We start from the raw sequence: 13,882 nt of genomic DNA, 5'->3' as shown, positions 1-13,882 counted from the left end.
TTGTTTAATTACTTCAATAAAGTCATTTTAAGTACCCTTGTTGGTGGTACTTCCTTTTTTGGCCCTTTCCTACCCTTTTTACCAGGGTATTCTTTATTACCATTCTTGGTAGGTTTTCTACTTTGCTGTAGTTTAAAAAAAAAAATTCACTTTCCTTGACTGTTGGGTCGGTTCTATATCTAGGAACCAACTCTGCCATTATTCTAGCTCCCGCCTTCCAAAAACTCTCGCTTAGCTTTACCCATAATGTTTCTCATTTGCCACTTTTTACTGTCATACATTTTTCTTGTCTGCTCTCGAGCAATCGCTTTCATCTAAAACTGTAAGTTTCTTTTGCTAAAACCTTTATATCTTATCTTATTTTTGCTTACCCAGTTCCTCTAGGCTATTAAACACTTTTTTAGTGTTTTGCTTATAACCATTGGTAGTCCTTTGCTTTCACTTTCTTCCTTCATCTACCTTCATGGTAAACCTTTCATTACATTGTTTATACTCTTTTCTGTCTGCAGTGCAGTGGTGCAGCGGCTAACATTGTCGCCTCACAGCAAGAGGTTTTCTGGCTTGATTCTTGGCAGGGGGTGCCTTCTGTGTGGAGTCTGCATGTCCTCCCTGCATTTGCACGAGTTTCCTCCCACATTCCAAAGACCCTGCACCTGGAGTGCTTCTCCCCGGGCCTCTGCTGAAAGTAGGCTGTGTCCTAGTTGGACATTCCCGGTCAACAAATGTTAAATAAAATAAACTTACCACTAGGATATCCCTTCCATATTATTGTTGGTACATTTTCCCTTCTGCCTGGCTAGCTTTAAAAAAAAAAAAAAAAAAAAAAAAAGTTTCTTAGCTTACCTTTACTGTCTTTCTGCATGTGTGCATGCGTGTGTTGCCGTTCGGGTATGGCAGAGAAACTTAAAGGAACTTCTGCGTTCAAAAGATGCCAGAAGTGTGATGGCCACTGTGTCTATGGCTTTTGCACTGACTATATTGGCTCCAACAGTTATTTCAGATTCACTGACTTCAGTGCCTTCACAATCCTTGGTTCCCTCTGTTTCAGAACCTAAGGAACTTTCAAACAAAGGCCCCGAACAAGGTATTCCCCATCTGTAGACCCCTTCCTAGACTGACATTCATGTCTATTCTTGGAAAGAGCCTAACAGAGTATCACAAGGGTGGTGGACCAGCTTCTGGTGGTGAGGGGAACTAGCATCTTCATCGGTTCCTAGCCGCCTTAGCTCTAGAACCTTACCAGTTACTTCAGCTTTTGCTCCTCCTCCAACTCCAGCTGAGCCTTCAGAGTTCCCAGCTCCGACAGTCCTGGTTTTAACTGTGCAGTGCTGATCAGATCTTCATCTCTGCAATGCTGATCAGATCTTCATCTCCAACACCAGTGTCTGCCCTGAGCTTGTTCAGTTCTGTCAGATCCAGAGACTTCTTGGGGTTGAAGCTTCGCTTCTGGTTCCAGGAAGCGTGGATCCACTACAGTGTCGTTTGAGCCATCCATACTTCTCAGGGCATTGTCACATGTAAAAACTACTCTGGCTTCAGAGGCAGCTTCTTCTGTGCAGGGTGGGACTATGAATCCAAGAAAGTCTATCTTAGTTCTGGGCTCCCATTCCTGTATGGGGGGGCTGCTTTCCAGACCATGGTGAGGGTCTTGTCCCACTGTAGGCTCACCGTCAATATCTTTGTCGGGCCAACATCCCAGTCCTTCTTGCCCAGAACTACCTTCAGCCTCTACCTTGGGACAGCAGGCACAGAAGCCTCAGGATTCAACAATGGTGGGTATGTCTTCAGATTCCTCTCTGGCCCATCCCAAAAAGAGGTACCCCTGAAGACAAAGTGCAAGAGGAAGCACTTGGACTCTCCTGAAGAGTCTTACACAGAGGATACTGATTTCGATGAAGGGGAAGGTTCCCCAAGGTCACCCCTGGAAAACATCTCATTTGAAGACATTTTAGAAATCCTGAAACAGAAGAGTGGCTGGTCGTCCCATCAGCCTTCCTCTGAGGAATCTGTATGTCTGTAAGCTTTTCATGCCTGACCATCTACCTCTTGATTTCTCCGCCCGCTGACTAATTAAATTGATTGCACAGCGGGCTTGGAAGATTCCTTATTCCATTGAGCCAATCCCCAAGAGACCAGACCTCATTTTGTCAGCTCCTGAGGATCATCAACATTGGGCAAAAGGAATTCCAGTAGATGCCATGGTGGTTGCAGCTGCCACTAAAAAGGAACTTGCAGGTGAGGGTCCTACTATCTATCCTCCTAACAGGAAGTCTAGGATGATGGATAGATTCAGGAAGCTCCTATATGCTTCACTAACCTTTACGCTTAGGTCCTTGAACTTTATGGCACATTTTGCAAGATTTAAACAAGAAGTGATAATGGAGCTATCAGGAGCCATAGCTGAGGGAGTGCAGGATAAAGTAGCTTCTCAACTGACAACCCTTGAATCAATATGTAATTCTTCCATTCGACTCATTGCGCATGCAACCAAAGGGCCGACTAGGGCAGCAAGTTCTGGCGTAGCCATGAGGAGATGCACCTGGATGCACTTGTGAGTTTGCGGAGCCATTTACATCTTCTTTCAATGCCCCTTTTGACGGAACATCCTTTTTTGGTCGCAAAGTTAGAGACCCTTGTCAGATGTGAGAAGAATGGAAAGACCCTTTCTGCTGTGGGCGTACACTTTTCCACTCCTCAAAGGCCTTACTCCAGGAACCAGAGGAGTGGGAAGCTATGGTTCAAAAATTCTCAAGGGCCTTTCCAGGACTCGTGTGGTAACGACCCCCCCGGGCAGGGAGAGAGTGAGTTACAATGGAAGATACTGTGATAGAGACAGAGGTGGCCTACAAAACCAGGGTTCCAAGGATTCATTTCCTGGTGACTCCTATCAGCAGTCTTGATTGGAGGCCTGATTGCCATCCTTTGGAGGCAGTCGTGGGACGACTACCTGTGCACCTTCTAGCCTGGCTAAACATAGCAATCAACAATTGGGTGCAGAGGATTATAACCAGAGGTTATAATATCCCCATTTTAAAACAACCCAGTCAACCAAAGAGAATCCCGGACATTCCACCCAGTCAGAGGGATGCAGCAGTGTTAGGAATTCAAAAACTGCTAGACAAGAGTCATCCAAGCAGTCCCACCAGACCAGATAGGATTCAAAGTTTACTCAAGATTCTTATTATACCAGAGAAAACAGAGGACTGGAGACCGATTTTGGATCTCAGTGTGTTGAACAAGTCTGTTCAACCAAATTCTGGAAGGTTATGGTTCAGTTTATAGCTTCAAATTCATCATGCTATAACCAATAAATTCCAGTGCTTTGCTTAAAAGCAAAAGAAAAAGTATAGAAATAGAAATTCAGTTCAGTATGAAAGGACTTCATCATGTCTAACCATACAAAAAATCCATTCAGTGGGACTTAAAAATCCTTCTATTCTTCAGAAAGGGTTTGATATGTACTTTATCGTTCAATCCAGGTGGTACATCAGATCTAAATCTGATGATCCACCTGGTTTCATATGTGGCCACGAGACAGTTATAGTGATGCTTTAAATTTTAATAACCCTCGCCTTCAGCAGCGTGGTTCTGGGCATGGTAACACACAAGACTATAGGTTTAATAGGTTGAATGATGGCATAACTATAACTATATAACAATGTTTTATGTCAGTCTAAGATAGACTTAACACATTGTATAATGTTTTCTTTTCTAATTGTATATACAGTTTTTAAGGGCGTTACTCTATTTTTAGTTATGCACACGGTATATGATACTGTGTTAGATATGAGATGAACAGTATACATTCTAGTATATAGATTTTATCAGGATTAACTTATTGTTTAGATGCTCAATATGTATATGTATATATACATTTTATATGCACGGTGCACTTTAAATAATGGTGCTAATTACAAGCTGCAACGAGCAACCAATCAAATTTTATGTAAGAATTTTTAAATGACTGCAAAGAAGTGAATTGTTAGTCTGATGAAGCCTATTGGCGAAAGCGCTCACTGTGTTCTTGTTCATTAAAAGCTTTGCCTTATACCAAGTAGTATCATTATTTGTTCGTGGAGTCTGCACTGTGATTGATATTACCTAGCGTTCAATAGCCCGTTGGACTGCGTGTATGATTTTGGACTTTGGGATTCATTATATTATTTTTTACACGCTAGTTCCTGCCTCCATTTGTTTGCTTTTCCGCATTGGTTTTGCTAATTAATAAAATCAACTTCAACAGTCCACCTCCCCAACCTGAACAGGTTGGTTAACCATGCCCATGTTGAACTATCGGCCTCTCTGGCTTAAGAGATCGGAAATTCTTTGAATCAGTTCAAGATGGCTTTCAATTTCATGCTGACTGTCGGGAATAAACGTACAGCACTCCTCCTGGATTAAAGCACAAGTTTGCCCTTTCGCCGCTAGGGTGAAATAGAGAGGCATACGATTTTGGAGGACTACAGCTCTCATAGCAGTTCATCAGTCACTAGTTCTAAGGCAGAAAATGTAGCATTGCTTAATATTTCAAGCAATTTGGATAGTTTTCTCAGTTCCCAAATTGATTTCACTGCTCCGTATGCTGGAATTATACCAGCCCATGATATGACATCATCCCCCAAGTCCATATGGGATAGTCATTTAGTGCCAGCATGAGCTAAATCATGATGATAGATCCATGAAGCATCAACTTGACCTACCAGATTGGTAGGCTTCTCTTGACCTCTCTAATGTTCCGAATTTTTCCTTGAGGTAAGGCAGATACATGTCGGATAGCTGGGACTAAATAACCTAAGAAACAGCTACCAGACCAATTCCCTGGTAACCACTTGTATTTTATTTGTGGTATAAAGGCATATAACCCTCCCAAGAGCATAGTGGAAATGTTAGTGGTAACATTGTTATTGAACACTACTTGAGAGAATGCATCATCTAACTCTAACAAGACGTGAGAGTTGACTAATTTGTCATTGTAGGGCTATTTTCAAAGATCCATAGATCCATACCTCCTTTGGCCCCAACATCATTCCATTACAGGTCTGCTAATCTGAATAAGTCTTGAATGGTGCAGATAGAGGCCCACCACACTGAATAGGACATAGATCTGACCCGTGCCGTAACGTTAATTGACTGTAAAGCTATGTAGTTAGTAACTGCACATACTCTGAATTGTTATAGTGCAGTTACTTGAACCGACTTTATTCCCTTTTGTTTTAGGCATAAAATGCCTTGCTGTCTGTATGCTAAAGTCAGAGCTACAGTTCAATTTGAATTTGTTTACACAATCCCCCAGAAGTATTAGAGGATGGTTGAATAGTTGTCAGTAGATAAAGGACTAGCTGTCATTGGCAGGCCATCATGTGACGTGGGAAGAGCTGCACAGATCCAGCAATCAGAAACGTTGAAGGTGGAAGCATAGACCTGTTTAATGGCCTGGTAGGTGTTGAAAGGTGGTTGCCAAATAGCTCACTTGGCAGAGTGCGTTGTTGGAGCAGGAAATAAAAATGGCCACATTAAAAATAACAGTACAAGAATAACAACCAAAATAGCTGTCCAGCACTTTTGTGGAAGTGGTGGTGGAGTTTGCATAGTATCAGGAGTTTGGGGTTTTCCAAACAGGTAGATGTTAGGCATAGTCAGGTGCTGGTACAGTATGGCTTCGAGTACGAGTAGCAATAGGTGGAGAGTCTGGAACTGAAAAAGGTAAAGGCTGTTTATCTTCGGATGGCATGACCTTTTTGACGTGCGATATGTGAATCCAGGTGGGTGAGCCTTGTAGTCGCACAGCTGATGTCAGTAGAACCAGGAAGGGCCCCTTCCAACGTGGTTGAAGTGCTGTTTTTCGAGAGAAAGACTTGACGTACACCCAGTCTCCTGGTTGTAGTGCGGAAGACCGGAAAGGATCTGGGGTATGTTGAGCCGCTGCTACCTGGCAGTGATGAAACTGTAAAAAAGAGACGAGAAGTGCAATATACAAGAATATCATGATCAAATGCATCGTACTCTGAGAAAGGCGGCGGTGGTGTCATGGGCATGCGCATAGGGTGGCCCATGAGGAGAAAGTCCCTTAGGATGTACTTGCGCTCTCATCGAGAGTAGGGCTAGAGGTAAGGCCTGTACTCAAGTGAGGCCCGTTTCCATAGTAATTTTTAGCCAATCTAGTTTTTAGTGTCCGATTCATGCGTTCAATAATACCTGATGCCTGTGGTCTATATGGACAATGAAATTTTGATGCCTAACATTTTACACAATGAATCAATCAACTGAGCAGTAAAATGTGTTTCCCTGTCCTAATATGTTTGACAGGGAACACCAAAACGAGGTGTCAATTCATAACAAAGTTTCTTAGCAACTGAAATAGCATCATTCTTAACACATGGGTAGGCTTCTAACCACCCAGAGAAAACATCAGCAACAGTTAAAACATATTTGAAACGAATACAAGGTGGGAGTTCAATAAACTCCCATTGCAAAGCACAGAATGGTCCCAATGGTTTTGGCAGTGGTTGTGCGGGAGCCATAGTACCTTTTGAAATATTATACTGTAAACAAATGGAGCATGTGCTCAAAAAATGCTGCACAGCAGAAAGTCCTGGGGCAAACCAGTCCTTTTGGATTTGTTTTATTAACACTTGTACCCCTACATGGGCTGGCAAATAATACGCTTTAATAAGAGAATTTAACATGGACATTGGGCAGACCAATCTGCCATCGGGATGTCAAATGAGATCAGAGCGTTTAAAACAACTTTGAGCCAGACATATTTTTCTTTCTGATTCTGGTACTTCATTCTGTAAAGCTTTTAACACTGTGGTATCAAAAGTAACCATTTGTTGCAGAGGCTGCAGAAAATGTCCCTGAACAGTTTGTGAGAGAGCAGCCTGTTTAGCAGCCCAGTCAGCTAAATTATTGCCCTTAGTTTCAAAGGAGTCATTGGATTGATGTGCTGCACATTTAACAACAGCAAGTTCAGAAGGTAACCAAGTCTTGTAGCAAGTTATTGGTATAGAAATGTTTTTTTAACAGGTGCCGTGGAAGATGTTAAAAACCCTCTTTCCTTACACAATATACCAAAATCATGAACAGCACCATGGGCATAATGGGAGTCAGTATATATAGTAACAGACTTGTCCTTAGCTGTATTACATGCATTCGATAATGCCACTAGTTCCGCAGCCTGTGCGGAAGTGCCTGGGAGTAATCGTGCTGACCTTAAAACTTCAGTCGGAGTACAAACTGACCAAGCAGCTTGGAATTCACCAGAGTTTGTTCGTAAGCAAGATCCATCAACAAAAAGAACTAAATCAGGATTTTGCAAAGGAGTGTCATATAAATGTAACCTAGAAGAAAGAACATAGTTAACTACAAGCACACAATCATGTGGTTCGCCCTCATCTGAAGTTGGTATTAGAGGCAGGGTTCAGTGGTGGGCAGCGTATGACTTGTAGAGCAAGATTATTTATTAAACTTATCAGGCCCATAATAGCAGTCGCCATCATCTGCCATGGCAGGAAACTGGCCAAAATGTTTTTTTCCAATGTAAGTGAAGCCTTCCTTTTTTTTCCTGATAAGATCTAGGCTTAAAAAACATTTGTGCCTTTGTCTCCTTTTTTATCTTACTACGAGTCGTCATGTGTAATGCCTTTTCCTTATCCTGTTCCTCAGTGTCTGATTCACTAGCCTGACCTCTGCTCCCAGTACTAGCATGCTCCTCTCCCCACTGGCTACCGCTCCCTGTCGTGGAGCTCACCGCTCTTTCCTGGACTGGTGGGGGCTGATACTGCAGTTGGGGCTGTGGGAGGTGGGGGAAACCAAGGATTATCATCTTCAGATGATTCAGGTATTTGTAATTTACTTAATTCTTTTACCAGATATAATCCCTTGAAGGGTGGTTCCTTTAGTCGCTTACCATCTGCTATATCTAAATTACTCGCAGTATGTTGTAGTTCTTTTAACTGTTTTAATTTTTGCTGATTATCTTTTAAGACTACTAATTACCGAATCCTTTTCCCTTTCCTTTGCCTCTGACATCCAGTCATTGAAAGCTGCCCAACATAACCCTGGTATTTTTCTTCCCTTTTTTTTCAATTTTCCCTGCAAATTTGTCAGGATGTTTTTTATTAAAACTACCATTTTCTGGGAAGGTAAGATCACCATTTTTAGTAAGAGCAATCCACTGATTTAAAAACATGCAACTGTCCCGGGACACACGAAAAAACATATAACCAGCTGGTGTACCTCTTACTGGCTCTTTTATTGTTCCCACACTCGCTCCCATTGTCACGCAGAAAGCTATACTGTATTTTACAGGTTTAACTAAGACGTGTAAACGTCATTTTTCCCCACTCTCGTATCTCCTTTCACACTTATGTCACCAGCGTTTCGTTTAAACCCACACTCGTGCTGCACAATCAATAGCAGAAAAGAAATGCATGCCACTTACCTTAAAACAACTGAATGAGAGAAATCATGTAATTTCTGCATAGTTAAAAATACCAAATCTTTAAGGCAGACATATGCAGAAAAATGAAACACCGCAGAAACAGAAAAATCTGTTATGGACCCTTTTATTAGCAGTATTTCATTCAATTCCTAACTGCTGCAGCTTGTTCTCAATTCAGATCCGAGTAAACTGCACCAATTGTTAAGTTACACATTACCTTGAGAATGAAGACAAATACAGTTTTCTCTCTTTCAGTGGTATTTATTAACTACAGTACACACGTGTGGGAGCCTCATGGAAAAGCACCAAGGAGACTCCCAGAACAAAGGAATGCACTAGTTTATATACTGTGAATATTGTTGACTGTACAAAAATATAAAAAGAACCAATTATATCGTTATACAAGACAATTAACCAATCAATGATTTACCCGTAAGCATAAAGCAGTTCACATTATATCTCTGGGCAGAGAAAGAAAATCGGATACACTTCTATATAAGGCACATTTCCTGTTTTCAAGCAGACTCTTGTTTTTCAGTAATTTTCCACTACTCACAGTTCAAAGTTCATAGTACACAGTACATCTTAATACATGCAGACTGGCACGTACTCAATTCCTTCAAACACATGCTTTGGTTGTTAATATTCTACACCATACTATCCATGGATGCATCCTGGATAGGGTGAGGGGTCATTATCTAGGAAAGAGAGTCCAAGGCACTTGGTCCCTTTTAGAGGCCAATTTGCACATCAGTGTTCTAGAGATGAGGGCTGTGCTTTCGGCATTGCAAGCATCCCAAGAAATCCTCCCCTCGGGAATGATTTCTATCCAAACGGACATCAGTGGTTTGGTAAGTCAAGAAACAAGGAGGTACCTGGTCTAACCCTTTTTGTCGAGAAGCACTCGGGGTATAACAATGGGCAATTTCTGCTTTCTAATTGCAATGCACATTCCAAGGAGCTCCAGTGTGATTGTGGACAAATTGATCAGGAGTATTCTAATGCCTCACGAATGGTCTCTCAATTCATTGGTGACTGAGAGGATTTTCTGTCTATGGGGCCAGCGCTGCTGTGATCTTTTCACATCACCCCCTGAACAATAAGTGCAGCAGCTATTTTGCTCTATTCCCCCCCCCCCCGGTGGGGGAGTCACCTAGAGATGCCCACCTTCACAGTTGGTCTTCTGTATGCCTTTCCCCCAATTCTCATAATTTCTCACTTTCTGAAGAAAGCCAGCAGGTCAAAGAACAAGATAATTCTCATTGTATCATTTTGGTCTTGACAGATTTGGTTCCCCTTTCTTTGGCTTTGACTGCTTCGGCAACCCTGGATCCTGGACCCAGCTCCAGACCTAGTTTCCCATCCAGAGGGGCTTGTTCATCTGAATCTTCAGAATCTCAAGCTAATTGCTTGGGTCCTCCAGCTTCCATGATTGCCAGGCATGTTAGTCTCACTGCCCCAGTACAACGTATTGTTCTAGCCTCCCACAAACCTTGGACTAGAAGATTGCAGAACAGTAAGTTGCATAAATTCTCAAAATGGGCTTCAGAGAATAATGTTCCATATTCTGCTCCAGTTGATAGTTTTAGAATTCTTAGCATCGATGTTCAATTCAGCAGCGTCTTCCTCCATGATAAGAGTACATATAGCTGCTATTTCTTTCATAATGGCCTAAGTGATGCAGCTTTAATGTCCCACAAACTGTGTAAAGCCTTTATGAAGGAAACTTTAATGCTAAGACCTCCATACAAAGATCCTTCTACACCTTGAGACGTGAATCTGGCGGTACAGTCCATTATACATTCCCCATTCGAGTCCGCTACGAAGTGCGATTTAAAGTATTTATCTTGGAAGATGTTATTCTTGATTGCAATTACTTCTGCCAGGAGAATTTCAGAATTACAAGCCCTTATCTTGCAAGTCTCCTTACTTAACCTTCCACAAAGACAGGGTGTCCTTGCAAACTAATCCATCCTTTCTACCAAAAGTAGTTTCCGAGACAAATCTCAGCCAGATACAACTTCCCGTATTTTTTCCAATTTTTCAGACAAATGTTTTCTACATTTACTAGATGTCTATAGACAATTACGTTTTTACCGTCATAGAACAAAATAATTCAGAAAATGACCAATTGTTGGTTTCCTTTTCTTATGCTATTTTGGACAAACCAGTGTCTAAAGTTACTCTGGCTAAATGGCTTAAGGATTGTATAACCTTCATTTATAGAAATAGAAAAGTACAACTACCAGGCCCAATAAAGACACATTCTACAAGAGCAATAGCTGCTTCTGCAGTTTTTCATTCCAGAGCCTCTATAGATGATATCAGTGCAGCAGCTACTTGGGCATCCCCGCATACTTTTATTCATTATGAACTGGATCTGGTCTCTAGGGGACGAGCATGATTTGGTTTGATGGTGCTCAGGAATATACTTCCATGCTACCTCCCAAGATTTAGGTAGCTGGGGACTCTGTCCCACAGTCACGGATAAAGTGAAGATAGACAACAACAGGTAAAGAAGTTGTCTTACCATAACGTTCCATCTGTGTTCTCGATCTTCCGTTATTCTCTACATTCCACCATCCTTCTCCCTGCCTTTTTGGCTTCTTGGTGGAACGGATCTATCCCAACAGATTGAATTATACATTTGTGAATACAGATATGGTCTCTGATCTGTTATTTCCTGTCTGTCACTGTATTTATGCAAACTCAATCTGAAGTAATTCTAAGAGGAGCTAGAGAGTTTTTGGAAGGAGTGAGCTGGAATAAGTCTGTTCTGAGATACAGAACAGAACCCATAGTCAAGTATAAGTGAAGCTCGACAACACAGATGGATCATTACGGGAAGACATGACTTCTTTTTTCTTTCCTTTATTTCTCCCTTGCAGTTGGTGCTGTGGCTTAGAAGCCTACAAGGTTTAGAAAAAGGACTTCCTGTGGGTACAAATTTCCAAATTCAGTGCGTTTATTTGTTACGGGCAGCACATCATCTGGGTGTGAACTGTTCCATTTGTGGTGGGTTTAATTCCAGTACTATAGCTGACAGATAAAAACAAATCCGTCCTTTAAAAGGTTGCTGTCTTTTTTTCCTCCAGACCATCAGCAAAATCATTCAAGACTCTGTTAGAGCACAGAAAAAGCTCTCTTTGCTTAAGTCTCCAAAGACTACTACATCCTCGAAGCTTCAACAAAAAGTATGGAGGTCTTTGGATCCAACCTCCTCAGATCCAAAGCAGAAATGTATGGATACCAAGTCTTTGGATCCAATAGTCATTTAGTGTACTGCTGTTCAACCAATAGATCTGAAACCATCTGATCCCTGTGATACCTCGACACCTAGAACTCGTTCACATGAATTTGTCATAGACCCTATATCTTCGTCTTGGATCCAATAGTCATTTAGTGTACTCCTGTTCAACCAATAGATCTGAAACCATCTGATCCCTGTGATGCCTCTGAGACCTAGAACTCGTTCACCTGAATTTGTCATAGACTCTATATCTCCTTTGTTTCACTCCCCTCATGCAAACTCTGAGGAAGCACTCCAAGCTGCCATCTATCACCTCATCTGCTGGGTCCTCCAGGAGTCTCTCTGAAGAGGAAGTGAATAGAATGATGAAAAAAGTTCCTCAGAGTTCAGACCAGATGGAGGTTATACCATAGTCCTTTAGTTTCAGAGCCCCAGGATCCGAGAGTACCAGTGTTGGAGCTGAAGAGCATAACTTCTTCAACCCAGACTGTTTCCCTGACCAGTTCTGCACCTGATCCCTTGGACTGGGATGAGTCTCTGAGCGGAAGCATCTGGGTTTGATCTGTGGGGCTGGGATCAGTTCTGATGGAGCCTTCCTTGCCTGTCTGAGCCTCAGCAGTAGATAGCTCGGGTCCAGCTCCCTCCTTGAGACACTGATTTGGTCAGAGTTGTGGCTTGCATGTTTTTGAGGTGTTTTCTAAAGTGCAGCTAGCCATGGCTTCCCTGGGTCTTTTGGCCTTCAGGGTTGTGGAGAGGGTGTTTCTCCCTCAGGAGATCCAGTCTCTCATATGTCCTCAAATCCCATACCCTATCCCCTTTGGGTCCAAGCTCTGATCCCATCCAGACCTACTCCACAGGGACAGCCAGTACCAAATAGCATCCAGGCGGTCCTGTAGAGGAACTACCCCTCGCTTTGGACACCTCTCCAGAGCATCCTGCTGATGAGGGTCAGTGAAACAATGTGCAAAAGGAGGCACATAGATTCCCCTCACCGAAGATACTGACTATGAAGGTGAAGGGGCCCCCAGATCACCACCTGATGACATCGCCTTTGGAGACCTTTTGGAAATCCTTAAGCAGAAAGTTGGTTGGTTCTCAGATAACCATTCTCCTGAGGAGTCAGTGTTCCTGGAAGCTTTTGGTTTTCTGGCCCATCTGCATCTTAGGTGAATCCCCTGGCCAATGAGCTTATCAACCTAGTCTCTTGCCTGGCATGGAAGGAAACTGACTCTGATAAACTGATCCCACATTGGCCGGACAAAATTTTATACCCTCCAAAAGACAGACCCCATTGGAGCAAAGAAGCCCCTGTTGATGGGATGGTTGTGGCGGCAGCCACCAAGGGGCTAGCAGAACAGAGCTCCTCTGTCCACTCCCCCATCAGAGTCCATGGCGCTGGACCGATTTGGAAAGCATGTATTTGAATCAGTGACCTTTGTCTTGAGTTCTCTGAACTATGTAGCACGCTTTACAAGACTGCAGAGGGATATGATCAGGTAACTTCCAAAGTCCTGAGTCCACGTCTCCAGAGGATTGTAAAAGATCATCCTTACAAATGGCCACTCAAGTGTGTCCATTAGGCTAATCTTGCATGCAGCAGAAGGTACCTCACAGGCCGCTGGTTCAGGTATTGCCATAAGGAGACAAGCCTGGGTGCATTATGTGATTTTGCAGAGACTTGCAAGTCTTATCAATGCTTCCTTTGGGGGAACTTCTTTGTTTGGCCATTCTGTGAAGGAAATGTTTTCCTGTAGTAAACAGGAAGGAAAGACCCTGTCTGCCATAGGGATTCACTTTTCTACCCCTCAATGAGCCATCTCAAGGAATCGGACGAGGCAAAAAAATGTGGTTCTGTAAATCCCAGGGATTATTTCAGGATTCACACAGAACTCCCTCGGAGGCAAAGGATGCAGTTCAAATGGAAGACGCCATTCTTGCAGCAGAGGAGGCCCACAAAATCAGAGTTTGAGATTCCTTTCCAGCTAGACACTTTCAGCACCTGTGAAGGGCTGCCCGACTGCTCACCTCTGGAGGCAGTCTGGGGACATTTTGTCCTTGCACTACTATAACAAAAGATTCATGGGTGCTAAGCATAATATCCAAAGGTTAAAAGCTTCCTGACATTCCACCAGGTCAGACAGAAGCTGTAGCTCAAAAAATTCAGAAGCTGTTCGAAATGAGACATCCAG

This window comes from Protopterus annectens, chromosome 13.part0, assembly GCF_019279795.1.
Source record: "Protopterus annectens isolate FY-2018-M chromosome 13.part0, PAN1.0, whole genome shotgun sequence".
NCBI lineage: Eukaryota > Metazoa > Chordata > Ceratodontiformes > Protopteridae > Protopterus > Protopterus annectens.
The sequence above is the reverse complement of the archived record's forward strand: the minus strand, read 5'-3'. Positions refer to the sequence as shown.